Source organism: Lontra canadensis, unplaced genomic scaffold, assembly GCF_010015895.1.
Source record: "Lontra canadensis isolate GAN:19392208 unplaced genomic scaffold, GSC_riverotter_1.0 scaffold20, whole genome shotgun sequence".
NCBI lineage: Eukaryota > Metazoa > Chordata > Mammalia > Carnivora > Mustelidae > Lontra > Lontra canadensis.
The window spans coordinates 15,131,650-15,157,487 of record NW_022631014.1 but is presented as its reverse complement, the minus strand read 5'-3'; positions in this window follow the sequence as shown (position 1 = coordinate 15,157,487).

Sequence of the window (25,838 nt, the reverse complement as noted above, 5' to 3'; positions counted from 1 at the left end):
TGACCCTAACTCAATCAGCTTCACTTTGAGACTGTGGCAGTAAGCCTTTGTGTTGAGAAGGGTCAATGGCGCTCAGGGCCTCTGATGTGGGACCTGGGTCTGTCCACACACCTGTGCCCACGTGCCTGCCCTGCTGCTAACCTGGGGCTGGCGGTGCCCTACACCTGACCCACGACTGCCATGGAGTAAATTACCATGGGGACATGATTTTAGGCTCAGAGACAGAAAAAAATCATTAAACCTGATACGATTTACATCTACAAATACATCATGCTCATTTCCCCCTCATCCCTTCTCTCCCAGGGCCATTAAAACATGAAGGTTACAATTCTGTTATTGAACAAATGTCATTTCTCCTATCTTGGAACTCTTCAATGTTTCAGAGCTCAAGATGATCAATATGTGCTACCTGAAAAATCATGTTGCTTATCTTTTTATAAAACCACACTGTGGCTATAGCAGGCGTTAATGTCAAATGAATTGGAAATCCATTTTTGAATGCCTCCTCATCTGCTGAGCTGGAAGGGCAATAGAGGAAATATACTGAAATCATTAAAATGGGAACTCCTCCCCATTGTGGTTTTCCTCACTGTGTGAAGCAGACGTGTATGCATGTCCCCCCAAGCAGATCCCGAGGTGGGAGCCATACCGTATTTGTCTTCCACTTCCCAGGCCCTAACCCAATGTCTAGCCCATAGTAAGAGTTAGATAAATATTAAATAAAGGAATGGATGAACCAGAGTTATCACTGTTTAACATTCATATTGTTTCCAGTTTTTTTCACAAAAGAGGGGAGGACCTAAGGTCTTCATAAAACTTTGGGTTCATTATTTCCTTAAAGTATAGATCCATGAATTAGATTATTCAATGGAAGTATATTCCAATGTCTTTTTATCTTTCTTAGGCATTTTAGATTGTTTTAAAAAGTGATTTTGAAATCAATTTAAAATTTTAGCATCTTTAATAATGGGATAACCAGACTTTGTGTGCCTTCTGTTATGACACAATGTGAGGTCCGTAGGGAAATCTATGAAATGCCCTTGCCCCAAATTTTAACCTCAATTTAAAACTGACTTTTAGTACTAAAAGATGAGTCATCCTATAGGACATCTGACTGTGTCTCTTCAATTGGTCACCATCATGAGAGAATAAAATAGAGGAGAATAAGGTTATTCCAGATTAAAGGAGATTTAAAACAGGGCAACAAATACAATAGAACTTCATAGCATCTTTATGCAACCAGATTACTTTGAAAGTCATTTAGGGAGCAATTGGAGAAATAGAAATATATAATAAGTATAAGATAATATATTAAAGGGTGATTACTAATTTTGTTAATTGTGATCCTGATGCTTTGATCATGTAGAAAAATGACCTTACATTTTAAAGATGCATACCAAAGAATTTAGGAATGAAATAGCATGTTGTTGTAATTTTACTTAAAATATATGGGGAAAAATGAAGGAAATATGGCAATATTTTAATAAATGTTAAATACAAGTGATGGGTTTATATGGGAGTTTACTATACTATCTTTCTGTTTTTTGGTATGTTTAAAACTTTTCATTGTCTTCAACATGTGGCTTCCATCTCATCATCTAAGATGGCTGCTTTAGTACTGACCTTAACATCTGCATCTGAGAGAGTTTAAAAGCTCAATGGGTCTGCTACCCATTCCTTTTAAAATTATGACCTCAGGTGCCTTAACATACTTCTACCATGACAGTGTTAGCTAAAACTAGATTGTATGATTTCAGAAAGCTGAAGGAAGGCTGGAAATTGTTAACTAACACTCAGGATTCTCTTATTAAAGAAAGAAAACGAGACTGGGTATTGATGGCTATAGCATTCTCTGCTATAATCCACCACTAAGGCTACCCAAATATCCCTATGTGCCCTTCTCCCCACACATGGAACATGCTTACCCCATCCCGATGGGTAACGACCATCCATCCTTGGACTTATCCAAGTTACAACACCTCCACTTAGAAGTCTAGTAAGCACCTCAAATCTAACATAACCAGAAACCAGTTCTTTTTAAAAATTACTTATTTACTTGAGAGAGAGAGAGAGAGAACATGCACGTTGAGGGAGGGGCAGAGGGCGAGGAAGGGAGAGAATCTCAAGCAGATTCCTCACCGAATGCTGGGCTCAACACGGAGCTCAACACAGGGCTCAATTCTACAACCCTGAGATCATGACCTAAGCTGAAACCAAGAGTCAGAAGCTTAACCAACTGAGCACCCCGGTGCCCCCCAAAACACATTTCTTAACTCCAGTATCTCACATTTGGATCATCCCTGAGTCTCCCCACCTCCGTTAATGGCAATCCCATTCTTCAGGCTGCTTATGCCAAAAAATCTTGGAGTCATCCTTGACTTTTTTCTTCACATACAACATCCAATCCATAAGCAAGTCCTTTTGCTTGTTCTTTAAATATATGCCCACTTCCTAGTACTCCCTGATCTCCCACATGCATGTCTCACCTGAATTATGCAATAACGACCATGTGAGCCTTTAAAAATTCAAGTTAGATCACATCATTCTTCCATTCAAACACTATTATGTCAATCTAGCTAAGAATTCCTTTCTCTGCATAGCAATAAGTTACTGTGGGCCACCAGAGATATTTTCCAGAAGATTTGGAAGGCTGACAGAAGGGGACAACCATGTTCCTTTACACTGGGGAAGCTGATGTAGGGCATGAGACACTCCAGTGGCTCTCACGTGTTGTCACCAATCTGCTGAGTAACCAGGTTGGCAAGGAGCTACAGCTGGACTCTCACTGCATCTGGTTCTTCAGCATCTCTGCCTCCTGGGTCAGATGGGCAGCATTTGAAACCAATGGCAGGGAATGAGTAATTTAATAAATCATTTTAGAAAATGGAAAATACAAAGCCTTTACCTCATTCCTTACACCAAAACAACTTCAGATGTCTCAGAAATTTAAATGTAAAAAGTTACATTATAAAAATATATTTATTCATAAAAGGATGAAGAAGACCTTTCTGAGGCAGATGTCAATACACAGACACAAGATAAAAGACTGATATATTTAACTGTTTTAGATTGAATTATGCACCTCAAGATACATGGATGTCCTAATCTCAGGTACCTGTGAATGTGACCTTCTCTGGAAATAGGGTTTTTGCAGATGTAATCAGGGTAAGATGAGGTCATTAAGGTGGGCCCTGATCCAGTATGGCTCATATCCTTATGAGAAGAGAAGAGATACAGAGACAGACATACACAGAGGAAAGATGATGTGAAAACACACGAGAAGAACCCCATGTAACCACAGAGGCAGAGACTGGAGTGATCCATCTATGAGAAAAAAAAATAAGCCAATGATTGCCAATGATGCCGGAGGCTAAAAGAAAGACATGGAACAGATTCTCCTTTAGAAACTTCAGACAGAGCATGGGCTTGCCAACACCTTGATTTCTGATTCTGGCCTCCTTAACTGTGAAAAATAAATTTGTTTTAAGTCACTCAGTTTTTGGTACGTGTTCTGGCAGCCCCAGGAAACAATATAAACTCCATAAAAACTGAAAACATTAACTCAAAAAAAAAAAAAACCCCACAAACTCAGGTACAAGTGAAAAGAGTTCTGGCAATGGCAGGTAAAAATCTGACACATCCTCTCTTCCAAAAACAGCTATAAAACTGGACAAAAGAAGAATTATTGCAAAGCAATCACTGTTTCAGGGCTTTGGTATAGACCAAAGGCAGACAACAAACTGAGGAGCATTCATTTACTAAAAACTGCTGCATTGGGGGTAAGAACAGTAGGAGTCTAGTTTTGCTTAAAATGGAGTTTTATGTGACATTCTCCAAGAAAGGAGTGGAGATGCTGTCTCATGCAGTCATTACCATGCCTGCAGTTCTCATTCTAGCGAAAAAATTAAGCGCCCAAATGATACATGTGTATATTCTCATTGCAAAAGAGCAAAACTAATAAAAATGAAATTCCTCCTTGATTCTATTATCCTCCAATCTCATTCCTCTCCTTCAACATTACTGTAGTTATATAGACACAAATAATTTGGTTTTGTGTTGGTTTTGATATTTAAATACATAAGGTCATACTGTATTATAATACTGTTTTCAACTTGCTTTTTTTTTTTTTCCCAGTTAGCAATGTTTTTGGAGAACTTCCTAACATACATGTTCTTTATCTTCATGGTTGATTGGAATTCCAACTTACTGATGTATTGTGTCCCCACGGATGGGCATTTACCCTCTTTGTGCAGGTGTGTGAGTACTTCTCTCACACTTGGACCTGGAGGTTCCAAGTGCACGTGGGTGTTCAAATTATAAAGGCACAACCCAACTGTCTTCCAAAAAGCTGCTGTCCCTGCACCCTTGCCAATATTACATACGATTAACATCTAATTATTTTGTCAATTGGCAGGAAACAAATACGTCATTTAAAAAATATGTCATTTAAAATATCTGTCAAAAATAAAAAATAATTTGTCATTTAAAATTGATTTATTTTACTTCCTAAGAACCTAGAATTATTTCAACATAAATAGTAAAAAAAAAATTATAAACAAAGGAAAGATACTTTTTTTTTTACATTATTTTGCCATTCCCACAGCAATGTTCATATTTCTTTTTCCTTACATAAGCATGTTTTCATCCCCAGAGAGAAATATTTTGGACCTGGGGCCTGTGACTCATAGGCAGCTCACACTCCTGTTTCAGGCCCCACACTTTTTAGTGAGCTACATGACTAATTTCTGGGCAAGAAAGACAGAAGGCTATCTATCAACTTAGAGATCTGAACATAAAGAAGGCCAAGACAGAAACGAAGATGAATCCATGATTTTGATATTTGTTGAGTCTCATGATGGATTATGTATGGGTGGCATTCTCCCACCATCTGCCCCCATCGCTGCCTCCGGGGACCGCCGCCTCCAGGTAGTCTCCCCATTCCTGACTGCCAGCCCTTCCTCTCCTCTGGCTCCTTCTCTGACTACAACCAAATCCATTCCCTTCCACTTGAAATGTCCTTCCCAGAGCTTTGCTTCACTCTCTAGCAGAGGATGGAGAGGCTAACTCATGGAGGTAGGCAGTCCTGAGTGCAAATTCCAGGCTTGTCCCTTACCAGCCAGTGACGTTGGTCTGGCCACTTTTCTGAGCCTCCGTTTTCCCTTCTCTCATTCAGGATGGTTCTTCCCTCCAGGACTGGGCATACAGTCAGTGGGGACATAATGTGGAAGACACTGGCCTGGTGCTCAGTGTTATACTAGGAAATGTTAGCTCCCTTGCCCTCTCCCCCACTTCTGTACCTTCTCCTTCCTGCCAGCATCCTCAGTCTCCTCTAAGAGCATCCATGGAGACCCATCTGCTTCACCTCCCCCACTGCAGTCTGGCTTACATGCCCACTTTTCTGCTGATGCAGTTCTTCACGAGGTTCACAGGTGACTTCCTAATTGTCAGACAAGACAGATTTTTCCTCAGTGTGCATTGTGCTTGACCTCCTCACAGCACTTCACCTACTCCTCCCTTCTCTCCTTTGGCTTCTATAACAGAACACTCACTCTCCTGGCTCTCCTCCTAACACAGATTGTCCTCCCTTGGCTTCTCTTTTGCACATTTGCCTGCCTTGGATCCCCAGCTTTGAACCTGACTTCTCTGTGCCTTTCAGAGTGACCTCATTCCAAGCCAGGCTTCTAGTCCTCCTGTGTCCCTAGTCCCAGATCCATATCTCCAGCTCTGGTCTATTTCCTGAGCGTCAGACCTGAGTGAGCTTCAGTAGCTTCTGGATGGATTCTCTGTGAATATTCTGTAGACTCCCAAGTTCTGTCCCCCTTTAATTCTCTTGTTTCTCAACTACTGTTTCCCCCCTTGTACAGGACACTCAACTTGGGTGTCTATTGCTCTGCTTTGATCCATTCCCTCCTCTCTCTGTACCAATCAGCCCCCACCCCAGGAGGTCACCCTTTCAACCCATACCATGAAACATGGGATCAGATTTCCTGGATGGTGGGCAAGGAGCTGGATGATACAATGCAGAAGGACTGGGCGTTATCTTCTTGTGGGATAAGTTTGGAATAGGGAAAAATGGGAGGCAAGGGGAATCCAGGCAGATTAATTCTCCTTTCTCTGTTGTGGCTCACATCAAGGTGTGACCCTGTTTGTGATCTGTCACGCATGCTGGGCAAACAACTTGATAAGTGATTTTTGTCTTGTTGGTTCCCCCTAATGCAGACTGAGAGGTAAAGCAGGTATGATGATAATTTAGCTGGGAAGTGATCCCAAGGAACAGGAGCAAGACACAAGGGGAGTGAAAAGGGAGGGAAAGTCAATATAAAGATGCTTTAAGTTAGTATCACTATGACCAGTGACTGGTGCTCAATGCTGTGGGGTGGTCTAAGGAGCTTTGTGGAAGGCATCTCAGAATGGCCTTTCTGGGGTATGGAAGGGGAGCATCTATCCATCAGCAGCCATTACCCCATAGATGTTGACTCCTGGGTCCTCTCAGGTTGTACATGCATGAATGCTAAATGGGCTCTCCCCAAATATTCCCAGCCTGGCATGAGAGCAGCCCTGGGGCATGAGAGACACTCTCAGGCCTCTCTTGTGTGAAATTGGTTGGGACCTGTGTAGAACTTGCTTCAGAGGTGGCTGGCATAGGAATTGGGACCAAGAAGATTTGAAGTGGTGTTAAAAATTGTCATCTCTGGGGTTGCCTGGGTGGCTCAGTTGGTTAATCATCTGTCTTTGGCTCAGGTCATGATCCCAGGGCCCTGGGATGGAGCCTAGCATCAGGCTCCCTGTTCAGTGGGGAGCCTACTTCTCCCTCTACTTCTGCTGCTCCCCCTGCTTGTGTGCTCTCTCTCTCTCTGTCAAATAAATAAATAAAATATTTTTAAAAATAAAAAATTACAGCTTTTTGTGTCTTCTTCAATTTCTTTCATGAGTGTTCTGTAGTTCCCTGAGTACAGATCCCTTACCTCTTTGGTTAGGTTTATTCCAAAGTATTTTATGGTTCTTGGTGCTATAGTAAATGGAATCAATTCTCTAATTTCCCTTTCTATATTTTCATTGTTAGTGTAAAAGAAAGCAACTGATTTCTGTGCACTGATTTTGTATCCTTCCACATTACTGAATTGCTGTATGAGTTCTAGTAGTTTGGGGGTGGAGTCTTTTGGCTTTTCCATATAAAGTGTCATATCATCTGTGAAGAGAGAGAGTTTGACTTCTTCTTTGCCAATATGAATACCTTTTATTTATTTTTGTTGTCTGCAATTGCTAGTACTTCTAGTACTATGTTGAACAAGAGTGGTGAGATTGGGCCTCCTTGTTGTGTTTCTGATCTCAAAGGGAAGGCTGTCAGCTTTTCCCCATTGAGAATGATATTTACTGTGGGCTTTTCATAAATAGATTTTTTGAAGTTGAAGAATGTTCCCTCTATCCCTATACTTTGAAGAGTTTTAATCAGGAATGGATGCTGTATTTTGTCAAATGCTTTTCTGCATCAGTTGAGAGGACCATTTGATTCTTCTCTCTTCTCTTATTGATTTGTTCTATCACATTGATTGATTTGTGAATGTTGAACCATCCTTGCATCCCAGGGATAAATCCCACCTGATCTTGGTGGATAATCTTTTTAATGTATTATTGGATCCCAACAGCTAGGACCTTTTTGAGAATCTTTGCATCCATATTCATCAGGGATTTTGGTCTGAAATTATCCTTTTTGATGGGGTCTTTGTCTGGTTTGGGGATTCAGAGTCTGGGAGTTTTCCCTCTGTTTCTATTTTTTGAAACAATTTCAGAAGAATAGGTATTATTTCTTCTTTGAGTGTTTGGTAGAATTCCCCAGGGAATCCATCAGGTTCTGGGCTCTTGTTTTGGGGAGATTTTTCTTCAATGCTTTAATCTCATTACTAGATATTGGTCTGTTCAGGTTGTTAATTTCTTCCTGTTTCAGTCTTGGAAGTTTATAGGTTTCCAGGAATGCATCTGTTTCTTCCAGGTTGCTTAACTGTGGCATATAACAGTTATGATATAGCTGTTGATAATAATTTTTGAAGATTATTTCTACTTCCTTGGTGTTAGTCATGATCTCTCCCCTTTCATTCATAATTTTATTCACTTGTGTCCTCTCTCTTTTCTTTTGGATTAGTTTGGCCAGTGGCTTATTGAGCCTATTGATTCATTCAAAGAGCGAGCTTCTAGTTTTATTATGTGTTCTATTGTATCTCTCATTTCTAACTCAATCGATCTCTGCTCTAATCTTGATTATTTCCTTTCTTGTGTGTGGGGTTGGCTTAATTTGTTGTTGATTTTCCAGTTCTTTAAAAATATCTGGTGGAAAAAGATAGTCTCTTCAACAAATGGTGCTGGGAAATTGGAGAGCTATGTATAAAAGAATGAAACTCAATCATTCTCTTACACCATACATAAAGATAAACTTGAAATGGACAAAAGACCTCAATGTGAGGTAGGAATCTATCAAAATCCTAGATGAGAACATAGGCAGTAACCTCTTCAACACTGGCCACAGCAACTTCTTTCAAGACATGTCTCCAAAGGCAAAGGAAACAAAAGTGAAAATGAACTTTTGGGACTTCATCAAGATAAAAAGCTTCTGTGCAGCAAAGGAAACAGACAACAAAACAGAGGCAACCCATGGAATGGGAAAAGATATTCGCAAATGACACTACAGACAAAGGGCTGATATCCAAGATCTATAAAGAACTCCTCAAACTCAACACACACAAAACAGATAATCATGTCAAAAAATGGACAGAAGACATGAGCAGACACTTCTCCAACGAAGACATACAAATGGTTAGCAGACACATGAAGAAGTGTTTATCATCATTAGCCATCAGGGAAATTCAAATCAAAACCATATTGAGATTCCACCCTACACCAGTCAGAATGGCAAAAATTAACAAGGCAAGCAACAAGTGTTGGAGAAGTTGTGGAGAAAGGGGAAATGTGGGCTTGCATTCCCACCATTCCCATGGTGGGAATGCAAGCTGGTGCAGCCACTTTGGAAAACAGTGTGGAAGTTCTTCAAAAAATTAAAAAAGAGCTACCCTATGACCCAGCAATTGCACTACTGGGTCTTTACCCCAAAGATATAGATGTAATGAAAAGAAGGGCCATCTGTACCCCAATGTTCACAGCAGCAATGGCCACAGTTGCTGAACTGTGGAAAGAGCCAAGATGCCCTTCAACGGAGGAATGGATAAAGGAGATATGGTCCATATATACAAAGGAATATTATGCCTCCATCAGAAAAGATGAATACCCAACTTTTGTATCAACATGGATGGGACTGGAGGAGATTATGCTGAGTGAAATAAGACAAGCAGAGAGAATCAATTTTCATATGGTTTCACTTAGTTGTAGAGAATAAGGAATAACACAGAAGATATTAGGAGAAGGAAAGGAAAAGTGGATTGTGGGAAATCGGAGGTAGAGATGAAGCATGAGAGACTGTGGACTCTGAGAAACAAGCAGGGTTTTAGAGGGGAGGGGGGTGGGGGGATAAGTGAGTCTGGTGGTGGGTATTAAGAAAGTCACGTATTGCATGGAGCACTGGGTGTAGTGCATACACAATGAATCTTGGAACACTGAAAAATAAAATTAAAAACAATACAAAATAAAATACAATAATTTGCCAAACCTGCTGCATTTCTTTGTGGCTCCTAGTGCACTGATGAGGCCCCTTGCCTTATAGCACCTCACCGCATTCCCTTCTTTTGCTTCCCCTTTTCCCTCTTGCTCACTCTCCTGGGCTTTTCCTTCCCAGATAAAGTGTTAGTACTTTAATCCTTGCCTCAGACCGTGATTTCCAAAAGACTCATGATGAGGCAGTCCTAGAAGACTGGATAGTAACTTCTCTTAATTGCTATGGAAATTATATTAATTAAAATGAATGTGGAACATTTTGGCTATTTATGGCAGTACCAGGGACTTAGGAGAAGAAAATGGCCAGCTCAGGCAATCAACTTCCAACTCCAAATATACTTAAAAAAAAAAAAGATTTTATTTACTTATTTCAGACAGAGAGAGAGTGTGTGTACAAAAGTGAGCACAAGTGGGGTGCAGGGAGAGACACAGGGAAAGGGAGAAGCTGGCTCCCAGCCGAGGAGGGACCCAGAAGTGGGGCTTGATCCCAGGACCCTGGGATCATGACCTGAGCTGAAGGCAGATGCTTAGCCACCTGAGCCACCAAGGTATCCCTCTGTGTATATTTTTAAGCCAGAGAGCCTCTATAGCAGCTTTTATTATTATTATTTTTTAACTTTTTAAAAACAATTTTTTACAAAGTTAAAAAAATTGTATTGAAGTGTTACTTACAGAAAAGTTCACATAAGTACAGAACTTGAGGAATTTCCATCATGTGAGCACGATCCTCTAGCCAGACCCCAGATTTAATAAATATTAAACTATCAATACCCAGGAGCTCTCTTTATGCCTTCTTCCAATCACTGCCTATCTCCTAGGAGCCAGATCCCAACACAGCGTGGATGGGAAATATAAAGCTTACATCTCAGGGAAGTTTCTAAAGCGTATTGCTCTGTGTCAGCAAGAGTAGGGCCATGTGTGGGAGCAGATTGTATTAGATTTTTTGTGGCTGCTGAAACAAATTACCACAAACTGAGTGGCTTAAAAGAACATACATTTATTCTTTCACAGTTCTGGAGTCTTGAATCAAGGTTGGTTCCTTCTGGAGTCTCCGAGGGAGAATCTGTTCCATATCTCTCTCCTAGCTTTGGGTGACTAGCAACAATTCTTGGCATTCCTTGATTTATAAGCATCACTCTCCAATCTTTGCCCCATTTCCCCATCACCTTCTCCTGTGCGCATCTCTGCACCTTCTCCTTTGCTGTCTCTAACAAGGACATTCAGTCATTGGATTTAGGGCTCACCCTAAATCTAGGATGATCTCACATTAAGATCCTTAACTTAATTACACCTGTGAATGTCATGATTCTTGGACCAGCAAGAGCTTAGCAAAGGCATTGTGAAGCAGAGTTCTTCCAGCTAACCCACAACCTATAATGAAGAGCAGAATCAGCTCAACAACCACAGTCTTCCCCACCTCCCTCAGTTGGCACATAGACCTGTAGTGAGCAGCAGAGCCCCCATAGCAACCCTGGCCAACACAGCCTAGGACAGAGGCACTAAGCCAAGCCCATCATAGGTCTGCTGAATCCTCTCTACCAGGGGCACGTGAATGATCCTAGATGATGGCTGTTTAAGCCATTAAGTTTTAAGGGGCTTATTCTGCAGCAGTAGCTAGCTGATGCAGAGGCTAACACATATCTCTCAGCAATCCATAAGCATATAATAAGTAGGGCTTTAAAGGAATTTTTTAAAAACATTTTATTTATTTATTTGACAGAGATCTGAAGGAGGAAGAGAGGCAGGCAGAGAGAGAGGAAAGGAAGCAGGATCCCTGCTGAGCAGAGAACCCGATGCGGGGCTTGATCCCAGGACCCTGGGATCATGACCTGAGCCGAAGGAAGAGGCTTTAACCCACTGAGCCACCCAGGCGCCCGCTTTAAAGGATTTTAATAACACAGTAATGAAGCTTGAAAGAACTCGGTACCCAACCTCAAAGAAGATGTATTCTTTCTAAATAAATATAGAACATTCTCCAAAAAATGAGCATATGTTAGGCCTAAAACCAAATTTCACCTCATTGCAAAAAGAAAATCTCTACAGGCGAATTTAGTCATCAACAAATGATAGCAAAGAAGAAAGCACTAAATTGACCCCTTCCCCAAAACTTTTCACTTGATTGCCATAGAAATAACCATTCCAAAATACTTAAGTTATAGGAAAAAAAAAAAAACAAAACCAAGTGGGGCAAGATGGCGGAGGAGTAGCAGACCTAAATTTCATTGAGTCGCAGGAATTCAGCTACCAAACCATTCTGAACACCTACAAACTCAAAAGGAGACTGAAGAGAAGAAAAGCAGCAATTCTAGGAACAGAAAAGTGACCACTTTCTGGAAGGTAGGACATGTGGAGAAGTGAATCGAAGGCAACCTTCAAGAAGATAGACCACGGGGGGAAAGGGCCAGCTCCCAGCAAGTGAGAGAGCAGCCGAGCACAAAAATCAGAACTTTTAGAAGTCTGTTCCACTGAAAGACATTGCTCCATAGGCTAAGTAGGGGGCGGGGCCTTTGTGGGGACAATATGGTCTCAGGTCCTGCAGGGTCACAGAAAGACCAGGGGTGTCTGAGTGTGGCAGATCTCCCTCCCAGGTATCAGAGCAGGGAATTTGGCTGCAAAGATGGAGCAGAGGAGGGGTTCTCAGCTTGGGGTTACATTAAACTGTGATCTGAGGCACAGTTGGGCCACTGCTCTTCGAGCAGGGACCCCACAAGCGGCAGATCCACCTTTCTCCTCTGGGAAGAGCAGCACAGGAGTGTGCTGCATGAATCAGCTGGGTTTGGAGACTCCCAACAGGGTTGTGCACCAGAAATAGAAATGCTTGGTCACAGTCTGGGTGAGCTTGGAGTGCAGCTGGAGGCCAGGGAGAAGGGAGGGATTGACTGCTTTACTCTGAGGGAGCACTGAGGAGTGGGGCACTGAGCTCTCAGCTCCTCCAGCCAGAGACTGGGAGGCCACCATTTTCACTCTGGTCCTCCAGAGCTATACGGAAAGTGTTCAGGGAACAAAAGCTCCCTAGAGCAAACCCAAGCAGATTACTTAGCCTGGCCCCTGACAAGGGTGGTGCAATTCTGCCTTGGGCAAAGACATTTGACATTCATTGCAACAGGCCCTCCCCCAGAAGATCAGCAAGAACATCCAGCCAAGACCAAATTAATTGATCAATGAGAACTGCAAAACACCAGCGTTAGGGGAATACAGGACAAAGATTCGTGGCTTTCCCTTCCTATGATTCTTTAGTCTTTCAGAGTTAAACTTTTAAAAATTTCTTTATTTTTTTCTTTTTCTATTCTTTTTTGAAATTTTCCTTCTTCCTATTTTAACCACCTTATCTTTTTTTTTTAATTTCTTTTCAGCGTAACAGAATTCATTGTTTTTGTACCACCCAGTGCTCCATGCAATGAGAACCCTCCATAATACCCATCATCTGGCTCCCCCAACCTCCCACCCCCCGCCCCTTCAAAACCCTCAGGTTGTTTTTCAGAGTCCATAGTCTCTCATGGTTCAACTCCCCCTCCAATTTCCCTCAACTCCCTTCTCCTCTCCATCTTCCCATGTACTCTGTGTTATTTGTTATGCTCTGTAAATAAATGAAGCCATATGATAATTGACTCTCTCCGCTTGACTTATTTCACTCAACATAATCTCTTCCAGTCCCATCCATGTTGCTACAAAAGTTGGGTATTCATCCTTTCTGATGGAGGCATAATACTCCATAGTGTATATGGACCACATCTTCCTTATCCATTTGTCTGTTGAAGGGCATCTTTGTTCTTTCCACAGTTTGGCGACTGTGGCCATTGCTGCTATAAACACTGGGGTAGAGATGGCTCTTCTTTTCACTACATCTGTATCTTTGGGGTAAATACCTAGTAGTGCAATTGCAGGGTCATAGGGAAGTTCTATTTTTAATTTCTTAAGGAATCTCCACACTGGTACTGGCATAAAAACAGACACACAGACCAGTGGAACAGAGTGAGAGCCCAGATATGGACCCTCAACTCTATGGTCAAAGATTATTTGAAAAAATATACAGTGGAGAAAAGACAGTCTCTTCAATAAATGGTGCTGGGACAACTGGACAGCTATATGTAGAAGAATGAAACTCGACCATTCTCTTACCCCGTACACAAAGATAAACTCAAAATGGATAAAAGACCACAACGTGAGACAGGAATCCATCAGAATCCTAGAGGAGAACATAGGCAGTAACCTCTTCGACATCAGCCACAGCAACTTCTTTCAAGATATATCTCCAAAGGCAAAGGAAACAAAAGCAAAAATGAACTTTTGGGACTTCATCAAGATCAAAAGCTTCTGCACAGCAAAGGAAACAGTCAAGAAAACAAAGAGGCAACCCACGGAATGGGAGAAGATATTTGCAAATGACAGTACAGACAAAAGGTTGGTATCCAGGATCTATAAAGAGCTTCTCAAACTCAACACACACAAAACAGATAATCATATCAAAACATGGGCAGAAGATATGAACAGACACTTCTCCAGTGAAGACATACCAATGGCTATCAGACACATGAAAAAATGCTCATCATCACTAGCCATCAGGGAGATTAAAATCAAAACCACATTGAGATACCACCTTACACCAGTTAGAATGGCCCAAATTAGCAAGACAGGAAACAACGTGTGTTGGAGAGGATGTGGAGAAAGGGGAACCCTCTTACACTGTTGGTGGGAATGCAAGTTGGTGCAGCCATTTTGGAGAACCAACATCTTATCTTATCAAGACTTTTTCAAAAAATTTTAAAAAGAGGTTTATGTATTTATTTGACAGACAGAGATCACAAGTAGGCAGAGAGGCAGGCAGAAAGAGAGAGGGCTTGATCCCAGGACCCTGGGATCATGACCTGAGCCAAAGACAGAGGCTTTAACCCACTGAGTCATCCAGGCACCCCCTCAAAAATATTTTTTAATTTACATTTTTACACTCATATTTTATCTCTTTATTGTATGTAACCTTATTTTATATATATATAAAATATATATATTTTATATATATTATAAAATATATATATATAAATATATATATATATAAAATATATATATATATATAAAAATATAAAATATATATATTTTTTCTCTTTCTTTCTTTAAAACTTTAAGATACAGTTTCTTCTAATAGACCAAAATATACCCTAAATCTAGTGTATGGCTTTGTTCTAGTCTCCTGCCTGATCACATTATCTCCTTTTTTTTTTTTTCTTTCTTTTTTCAACCAACTTCTTATCTTATCAATTCCTTTTTAAAAATCTTTTTAAATTTTCAACTTTACAGTCATATTCCATCCCTTCACATATTTACCCTTATTTTTCTGTGTGTGTGTGTGTGTGTGTGTGTGTATAGATATATATAGATATATATATATTTTTTCTTTTTTTGAAATTTTGGGAGGCAATTTGTTCTAACAAACCAAAATACACCCAGAATCAAGGGTGTGGCTCTGTTCTATTTACCAGTCTGATCATATATATTTGTTTTCCTTTCTTTTCACCCAGTTTTGGGTCTTCTCTGATTTGTTTAGTGTATATTTTTCTGGTTTTGTTGCTACCCTTTTAGCATTTTGTTCTCTCATTCATCTATTCTTATCTGGACAAAACGACAAAACGGAAAAACTCACCTCAAAAAGAGAAAAAGAGGCAGTACTGACTGCCAGGGACCTAACCAATATGGACATTAGAGTGATGTTGGAACTAGAGTTCAGAATGACAATTATAAAGATACTAGCTGGGCTTGAAAAAAGCATGGAAGATACTAGAGAATCCCTTTCTGGAGAAATAAAAGAACTAAAATTTAACCAGTTTGAAATTTCAAAAAGCTATTAATGAGGCGTAATAAAAAATGGAGGCTCTTACTGCTCGGATAAATGAGGCAGAAGAGAGAATTAGTGATATAGAAGACCAAACGATGGAGAATAAAGAAGCTGAGAAAAAGAGAGACAAACAACTACTGGATCATGAGGGGAGAATTTGAGAGATAAGTGATACTATAAGATGAAACAATATTAGAATAATTGGAATCCCAGAAGAAGAAGAAAGAGAGAGAGGGGTAGGAGGTATATTGGAGCATATTATAGTGGAGACCTTCCCTTGGGGAAGGAAACAGTCATCAAAATTCAGGAGGCACATAGAACTCCCCTCAAAATCAATAAAAATAGGTACACACCCTGTAATCTAATAGTAAAACTTACAAGTCTCAGAGAAAAAGAGAAAATGCTGAAAGCAACTTGGGACAAGAAGTCTATAACTTACAATGGTAGAAATATTAGAGTGGCAGCAAACCTATCCACAGAGACCTGGCAGGCAAGAAAGGAGTGGCATGATATATTCAGAGCACTAAATGAGAATAATATGCAGCCAAGAATACTATATCCAGCTAGGTTTCATTGAAAATAGAGAGAGAAATAAACAGCTTCCAGGACAAATGGAAACTAATAGAATTGCAAACACCAAACCAGCTCTACAGGAAATATTGAATGGGGTCTTCTAAGCAAAGAGAGAGGCTAAAAGTAACATAGACCAGAAAGGAACAGAGACAAAACACAGTAACACAGTAACAGTCAACTTCCAGGTGATACAATGGCATGAAATTCATATCTTTTAACATTAAGTTACCCTGAATGTAAATGGGCTAAATGTCCCAATCAAAAGACACAAGGTATCACAATGGATCAAAAAAACAAGACCCATCAACATGCTGTCTGCAAGAAACTCATTTTAGACCCAAAGACTCCAGATTGAAAGTGAGGGGGTAGAAAACCATTTACCATGCTAATGGACATCAGAAGAAAGCTGGGGTGGCAATCCTTATACCACATAAATTAGATTTGAAGCCAAAGACTATACTTAGAGATGAGGAAGGACACTGTATCATACTCAAAGGGTCTCTCCAACAAGAAGATCTAACAATTTTAAATATCTATGCCCCTAACATGGGAGCAGCCAAGTGTGTAAACCAATCAATAACACAATAAAATAAACACATCAAAAGTTTATTTTGGCTTTTGTTTCCTTTGCCTTTGGAGATATATCTTGAAAGAAGTTGCTGTGGCTGATATCGAAGAGATTACTGCCTATGTTCTCCTCTAGGATTCTGATGGATTCCTGTCTCACATTGAGGTCTCTTATCCATTTTGAGTTTATCTTTGTGTACAGTGTAAGAGAATGGTCGAATTTCATTCTTCTACGTATAGCTGCCCAGTTTTCCCAGCACCATTTATTGAAGAGACTGTCTTTTTTCCACTGTATATTTTTTCCTGCTTTGTCGAAGATTAACTGACCATAGAGTTGAGGGTCCATATCTGGGCTCTCTACTCTGTTCCACTGGTCTATGTGTCTGTTTTTATGCCAGTACCATGCTGTCTTGGTGATCACAGCTTTGTAGTAAAGCTTGAAATCAGGTAACGTGATGCCCCCAGTTTTATTTTTGTTTTTCAACATTTCCTTAGCAATTCGGAATCTCTTCTGGTTCCATACAAATTTTTGGATTACTTGCTCCAGCTCTTTGAAGAATGCCGGTGGAATTTTGATTGGAATGGCATTAAAAGTATAGATTGCTCTAGGCAGTATAGACATTTTAACATCAAAATCAAAAGCTTCTGCACAGCAAAGGAAACAGTCAAGAAAACAAAGAGGCGACCCACGGAATGGGAGAAGATATTTGCAAATGACAGTACAGACAAAAGATTGATATCCAGGATCTATAAAGAACTCCTCAAACTCAACACACACAAAACAGATAATCGTGTCAAAAAATGGGCAGAAGATATGAACAGACACTTCTCCAATGAAGACATACAAATGGCTATCAGACACATGAAAAAATGTTCATCATCACTAGCCATCAGGGAGATTAAAATCAAAACCACATTGAGATACCACCTTACACCAGTTAGAATGGCCAAAATTAGCAAGACAGGAACCAACATGTGATGGAGAGGATGTGGAGAAAGGGGAACCCTCTTACACTGTTGGTGGGAATGCAAGTTGGTGCAGTCACTTTGGAGAACAGTGTGGAGATTCCTCAAGAAATTAAAAATAGAACCTCCCTATGACCCTGCAATTGCACTACTGGGTATTTACCCCAAAGATACAGATGTAGTGAAAAGAAGAGCCATCTTTACCCCAGTGTTTATAGCAGCAATGGCCATGGTCGCCAAACTGTGGAAAGAACCAAGATGCCCTTCAACGGACAAATGGATAAGGAAGATGTGGTCCATATACACTATGGAGTATTATGCCTCCATCAGAAAGGATAAATACTCAACTTTTGTAGCAACATGGATGGGACTGGAAGAGATTATGCTGAGTGAAATAAGTCAAGCGGAGAGAGTCAATTATCATATGGTTTCACTTATTTGTGGAGCATAACAAATAGCATGGAGGACATGGGGAGTTAGGAGAAGGGAATTGGGGGAAATTGGAAGGGGAGGTGAACAATGAGAGACTATGGACTCTGAAAAACAATCTGAAGGGTTTGAAGGGGCAGGGGATGGGAGGTTGCGGGAACCAGGTGGTGGGTATTAGAGAGGGCACCGATTGCATGGAGCACTGGGTGCGGTACAAAACAATGAATACTGTTATGCTGAAAATAAATTTTAAAAATGACTTAAAAAAATGAAAAAAAAACCCATCAACAATAATACAATAATAATAGGGGATTTTAACACCCCCCTCACTGAAATGGACAGATCATCTAAGCAAATATCAACAAGGAAATAAAGGTGTTAAATGACACACTGGACCACGTGGACATCACAGATATATTCAGAACATTCTATCCTAAAGCAACAGAATACACATTCTTCTCTAATGCACATGGAACACTCTCAAGAATAGATCACATCCCAGGTCACAAATCCGGTTTCAACTGGTACCAAAAGATTGGAATCATTCCCTGCATATTTTCAGACAACAATGCTTTGAAACTAGAACACAACCACAAGAGGAAAATGGGAAAGAACTCAAATACATGGAGGCTAAAGAGCATCCTACTAAAGAATGAATAGATCAACCAGGCAAATTAAAGAAGAATTTAAAATTTATGGGAATAAAGGAAAATGAAAAGGAGCTGGAGAAAGAATAGCAAAGAAAGCCTAAACCCAGCAGAAGAATAGAAATAATAAAGATCAGAGCAGAAATCAATGAAATAGAAACCAAAAGAACAGTAAAACAGATCAACAAATCTAGGAGCTGGTTCGTTAAAAGAATTAATAAGATTGATAAACCCCTCCCAGACTTATCAAAAAGAAAAAAGAAAGGACTCAAATTAATAAAATCATGAATGAATGAAGAGAGATCACAACCAACACCAATGAAATACAAACAATTATAAAAACATATCACGAGCAACTGTACACCAGCAAATTTGACAATCTGGAAGAAATAGATGCATTTCTAGAGATGTATAAACTATAAAAACTGAACCAGGAAGAAATAAAACACCTGAACAGACCCATAATCAGTAAGGAAATTGAAGCAGTCATCAAAAATCTCCCAACAAACAAGAGCCCAGGGCCAGACGGCTTCCTAGGGGAATTCTACCAACATTTAAAGAAGAATTAATACCTATTCTCCTGAAACTGTTCCAAAAAATAGAAATGGAAGGAAAACTTCCAAGCTTATTTTATGAGGCCAGCATGACCTTGCTCCCAAAACCAGACAAAGACCCCATCAAAAAGGAAAATGACAGACCAATACCTATAATGAACATTGGTGCAAAAATTCTCACCAAAATACTAGCCAATAGAATCCAACAGTACATTAAAAAGGTTATCCACCATAACAAAGTGGGATTTGTTCCTGGGCTGCAAGTTTGGTTCAACATCAGCAAATCAATCAATGTGATGGAACACATTAATAAAAGAACAAGAACTATATGATACTCTCAATGGATGCTGAAAGGCATTTAACAAAATACAGCATCCTTTCTTGATCAAAACTCTTTATAATGTAGGGATAGAAGGTACATACCTCAATATCATCAAAGCCATCTATGAAAAACACACAGTGAATATCATTCTCAATGGGGAGAAACTGAGCGCTTTCCCCTAATGTCAGGAACATAGCAGGGCTGTCCACTATCACCACTGCTATTCAACATAGTACTAGAAGTCCTAGCCTCAGCAATCAGACAACAAAAAGAAATTAAAGGCATCTGAATTGGCAAAGAAGAAGTCAAATTCTCACTCTTTGTGGATGATATGATACTTTATGTGGAAAACTCAAAAGATTCCATTCCAAAACTGCTAGAACTCATACAGGAATTCAGTAAAAGTGTCAGGAAATGTACAGAAATCAGTCACATTTCTATACACCAACAGCAAGAGAGAAGAAAGAGAAATTAAGGATTTGATCCCATTTACAATCGCACCCAAAACCATAAGACATCTAGGAATAAATCTAACCAAAGAGGCAAAGAAACTGTACTCAGAAAACTATAAAATACTCATGAGAGAAACTGAGAGAGACACAAAGAAATGGAAAAATGTTCCATGCTCATGGGTTGGAAGAACAAATATTGTGAAAATGTCTATCCTACCTAGAGCAATCTACACATTTAATGCAATCCCTATCAAAACACCATCAACTTTTTTCAAAGAAATGGAACAAATAATCCTAAAATTTTTATGGAACCAGGAAAAACCCCAAGTAGCCAGAGGAATATTGAAAAAGAAAACCAAAGCTGGCAGCATCACAATTCCAGACTTCAAGCTCTATTATATTGTAATCATCAAGACAGTATGGTACTGGCACAAAAAGAAACACATAGATCAGTGGAACAGAATAGAGAGCCCAAAAATGGACCCTCAACTCTATGGTCATCTGATCCTCAACAAAGCAGGAAAGAATGTCCGATGGAAAAAAGACAGCCTCTTCCACAAATGGTGCTGGGAAAATTAGACAGCAACATTCATCACACACAAAATAGACTCAAAATGGATGAAAGACCTCAATGTGAGACAGGAATCCATCAAAATCCTTGAGGATAATACAGACAGCAACCTGTTTGACCTCAGCCGTAGCAACTTCTTCCTAGAAGCATTGCCAAATGCAAGGGAAGCAAGGACAAAAATCAACGATTGGGACAACATAAAAGGCTTTTACACAGCAAAGGAAACAGTTAACAAAACCCAAAAGCAACTGACAGAATGGGAGAAGATATTTGCAAATGACATATCAGATAAAGGGTTATTATCCAAATTCTAAAAGAACTTATCAAGCTCAACACCCAAAGAACAAATAATCCAATCAGGAAATGGACAGAAAACGTGAATGGACATTTCTGCAAAGAAGACATCTAAATGGCCAACAGACACATGAAAAAGTGCTCAGCATCACTCAGCATCAGGGAAACACAAATCAAAGCCACAGTGAGATACCATCTCACACCAGTCAGAATAACTAAAATTAACAAGTCAAGAAATGACAGGTGTTGGCGAGGATGCAGAGAAAGGGGAACCCTCCTATACTGTTGGTGGGAATGCAAGCTGGTGCAGCCATTCTGGAAAACAGTATGGAGGTTCCTCAAAAAGTTGAAAATAGAACTACCCCACAACCCAGCAATTGCACTGAAGATACAAATGTAGTGATCCGAAGGGGCACATGTTTACACCCAATGTTTTCAGCAGCAATATTCACAATAGCAAAACTATAGAAAGAGCCTAGATTTCCATAAACAGATAAATGGATAAAGAAGATGTGGTATATATACACAATGGCATATTATGCAGCCATAAAAACCTGAAATCTTGCCATTTGGAGCAACATGGATGGAGCTAGAGGCTATTATGCTAAGTGAAATAAGTCAATCAGAAAAAGACACTTATCATATAATCTCACTGATACGAGGAATTTGAGAAACAAGACAGAGGATCATAGGGGAAGGGAGGGAAAAATGAAACAAGACGATACCAGAGAGGGGGACAAACCATAAAAGCCTCTTAATCTCAGGAAACAAACTGAGGGTTCCTGGAGGGGAGGGGGGTGAGAGGGATAGGGTGGTTGGAGGATGGTCATTGAGGCAGGTATTTGCTATGGTGAGTGCTGTGAATTATGTAAGAGTGATGAATCACAGACCTGAACCCCTGAAACAAGTAATACATTATATGTTAATAAAAAAGAAAAAGGAAAAAAAAGAAGTGGGATTTATAGATAAATTAGAAACAAGTGACAAGAGGCATTACATATAAAAATATGTAGGGTATAGCCAAAGTCATATTTAAAATATTTAACTCTAATACACTTGTTAGGAAAGAAGTTATTTTAAGAAATAAATGAACTAATCTTTCAGCTTAAGAAGCTAAGAAAAGAACATCAAAGTAATCCCCCAAAGTAAGTACATAATAAATATAAAAGTAGAAACCAAGAAATTGAAAGAATAGAGCCCATATGAGTAGTTTGTTTCTGTTTTTTTTCTTCTAGAGGAGGAAGAAAACAAATAAAATAGACAACATTTGACAAGTTTAATCAAGAAAAAAATCACAGAAGACACAATAAATAACCTTAGGAATGGTAAATGTATTGTCTCTGCAAACACAGTAGGCTTTTTAAAAGTTGAAGCGAATATCATGTACAACTTTGTAATAATAAATTCGAAAGATAAAACGCATGATTTTCTAGGAATCAAATGCCCAGGGTCAGCAGAAGAAGTAGGAAATTTAAAGAGACCAGTAAACAGAGAAGAAATTGGAAAGGTGATCTAATATCTACATTAAAATATCTCCAAGCCTAGGGGAGTCTGCTTCTCTCCCTCTCCCTCTGCCCCTATCTCCCCCCACCTGCCACTTGCACACATGTGCATAATTTCTCTCTAATAAATAAATAAAATCCTTTAAAAATAAATAAAAAGCTTAAGTCTATATGTGATGAAAATAGCAAAAATAATAAACCTTTATTGTAGACATTTTAGAAAATACAAAAGAGCATCAAAGAAAATAACTGTCAGTCATGACTCACCATCTAAAGATGACTGAACTTAACTTTTTGTATATACTTTTATTTTTTTAGTGAATATACATGATAGACATCTTAGGAAAGTGTGATTGTATGTGATGTGAAGTTTTCCACCTCGCTTTTGTCATTTCACATACCCTCTAGAAAGAACACTTACCTTCTAGAACCTGATTTCATTTTTCTGAACTGGAAAATCCCCTCTCTGTGTTTCCAAGCTCTTTCTCAGAAGTTACCACTATAGTAGTTTGGTATCTATTCTTCCAGATAGTCTGTGTTTATACAGCTATGAAAAAATAAGTATCTTTGAACTCCTCTATCCCCCTTTAAAACAATAAATGGAATTATGTTGTATGTATTTCTTACTTTTGTTCACAATGTATCCATTCATTTAATAATTATTTTCTTGATGCTTCTAGTGTGCGTGGCACTGAGAACCACATACATCTTCCCATGGCAGCAAGTATGTATATTTTGAAATACATATACAGTGAGTTCCATACATAATTTATTTAACAGTTCACCTACACATTCAGGTTGGTTCTAATATTTTTGCTTTCACCAGCAACGTTTCTCCCATTTGTCTAAGACTCTGCTCAAGGCCGAGATGATGAGTAAAATGGCAATTAATTCAACAGATGGGTTAACTACCCTCCTATCAGCACCACCTGTCTTCTGGATACATCATCTTAAAAATACTAATTGCTATTGCCTCTAAATGGGGCTTGGGACTGTTATCAATTTTAGAAAGTCAAGTACTTTCATGTTAGCAATGAAGATTTTAATGGATTGGGTGGAATGGGGACTTGATTCACAAGCTCCTGGGACCCACCTCTAGCCCTCTCTCTTACTGCTAGCCGGATGCTATCCCCGTCCCATCTCTTCCAGTCTTTAGTGTGGGAGCTGACGTACTGATTCCATTTACAACTTCAACAGGCATTTTTTAAAATTTTTTAATATTTTTTATAAGCATATAATGTATTATTAGCTCCAGGGGTACAGGTCTGTGAATTGCCAGGTTTACACACTTCACAGCACTCATCATAGCACATACCCTCCTCAATGTCCATATCAAAAGGCATTTTTAAAATGAATTATATGGATAGGGGATATTATTTCTCATTAAGTCCATTTTTAATACCTTGTAATATCTTCAGTAATAACTTACAGTTACTGAGAAATGCAGAAGAAACTTGACAAGCCTGTCCTAACTGTGCTCCGTGTCACCTCCTCAAGAAGGTCCTCCAGTCACGCTGGGTAGACAGTTGGCTTGCCATAGAGTCTCCTCCTGATCTGCCCTAGCTACTGCTCCAGCCTCAGGTAGCAGAACTCCATGCTCCCCTGACCTGGTCTGGGGGTGGGTAGGATTGAAACTGCAGGTCCTGGAAGGAGTGAGGAGCATCCTGGAATTCTCTTTCACACAGGTTGTTTCCTTCACTTGGTATAACCCCTCCTCCTTTCCTGGACCGATTTCCCTTAAGAATATTCAAATTCATGAGGCACCTGTGTGGCTCCATTGGTTGAGCCTCTAACTCTTGGCTTCAGCTCAGGTCATGATATCGGGTCCCATGCTCAGCTGGCAGTCTGCGGGAGATACTCTCCCTCTGCCCCTCCTCCCACTCTCTCTCTCTCAAATGGTAAATAAACAAATCTCTTGAGAAAAAGGATATTCAAATTCACTACTGCACTGAAGTAACCCAGGTGGTGTCTAGCCAGGACCACAGCTCAGTCCAATTGAAACAAACACAGAGGTGTCCTATCTTGGGGGTTTCAGGTTCTAAAGCCAGTTCATAACAGGACAAAACCCCCGATTTAGGTAAAACCCCAAACACTAGTAAATATTGGTACTAAACATTACACAGTAGGTCAAACAAAATTACACCCCTACAGAGAATTACGTGACCATGAGGAGGCTTGTTGCACCATGCTCTTTCTTTGACCTTGATAGGTGAGATCAATGATTTTTTTTTCTTTATCCCCAGAGTTTGAGTAATTATTCTTTTATCTCTCAGTGTCTCATTTTCCTCCTGTGTAAAATAAGAATCATACTATTTCCTATCCCATAGGTTGTTTTCAAGATAGAATGAAGGTGTGTAAAGTGCATAATCATTTATGTTTCAACTAATTCACCAACTAAGAATACTTTTTTAAAAAAATATTTTATTTATTTATGTATTTTTATTTTTATTTTTTTAAAGGTTTTATTTATTTATTTGACAGACAGAGATCACAAGTAGGCAGAGAGGCAGGCCGAGAGAGAGGCAGAAGCAGGCTCACTGCCGAGCAGAGAGCCCGATGCGGGGCTCGATCCCAGGACCCTGAGATCATGACCTGAGCCAAAGGCAGAGGCTTAACCCACTGAGCCACCCAGGTGCCCCTATTTATGTATTTTTAGAGAGAGAGAGAGAGAGCACGAGCAGGGTTAAGGGTAGAGGGTGAGGGAGTCAGACTTCCCACTGAGCAAGGAGGCTGACTTGGGGCTCCATCTCAGGACCCAAGATCATGACCTGAGCTGAAGGTGGATGCTTAATCAACTGAGCCACCCAGGTGTCCTGTAAGAATACTTTTAAAATTAGTTTTTACCATATTACCCAGTAGAAGATCAATGTTGCACATGATTTCTGTCCAATATAAAGAGTCGCACCAAAAGTTATGATTTTAGTGTCTATAGGACTTTGAATAGTTTTGTGTCTAACTTTGTAATCGTATCCATGGTCAGTTATTAAGCCAATACCAGCCCTTTTATTAATTAGAAGTGGTAATGACAATCACATTATGGTTCTAATGTTTGAAACCATTCCTCCGATGTAGACAAGCAGGAGGCAGTGGCATAGTGCTCAGGAAGGGGGAGCTGCAGAGGCAAATGTTCAGCTGAAGGGGAAGCCATGTGGGGCTGTGCTGTGTGGGGAAGGTCACCTTGCCCTGCCACAGTGTGTGTCCAACTCTAACATTTGGTTTGGCTAACTCTCCTCCACTTAGAGCCCACCCCAGTCACAAAATTGGCAGGGAAAACTCAGGTCTGGTGGTTACAAATGTGAACCCTTCAAAGTCCAGAAAACAAATTCCCATGGGTTCCTTCTGGAACAGGATCCGTGTGGGCATCGTTCCTTGAATTTCTCTGCCCACATATGCTGACCACACAGTAGATTGACAACATGGTCTACTCCAATACAAGAAGTGACCCCTTCTGCAGAACCCTCACCTCTTCTCCCT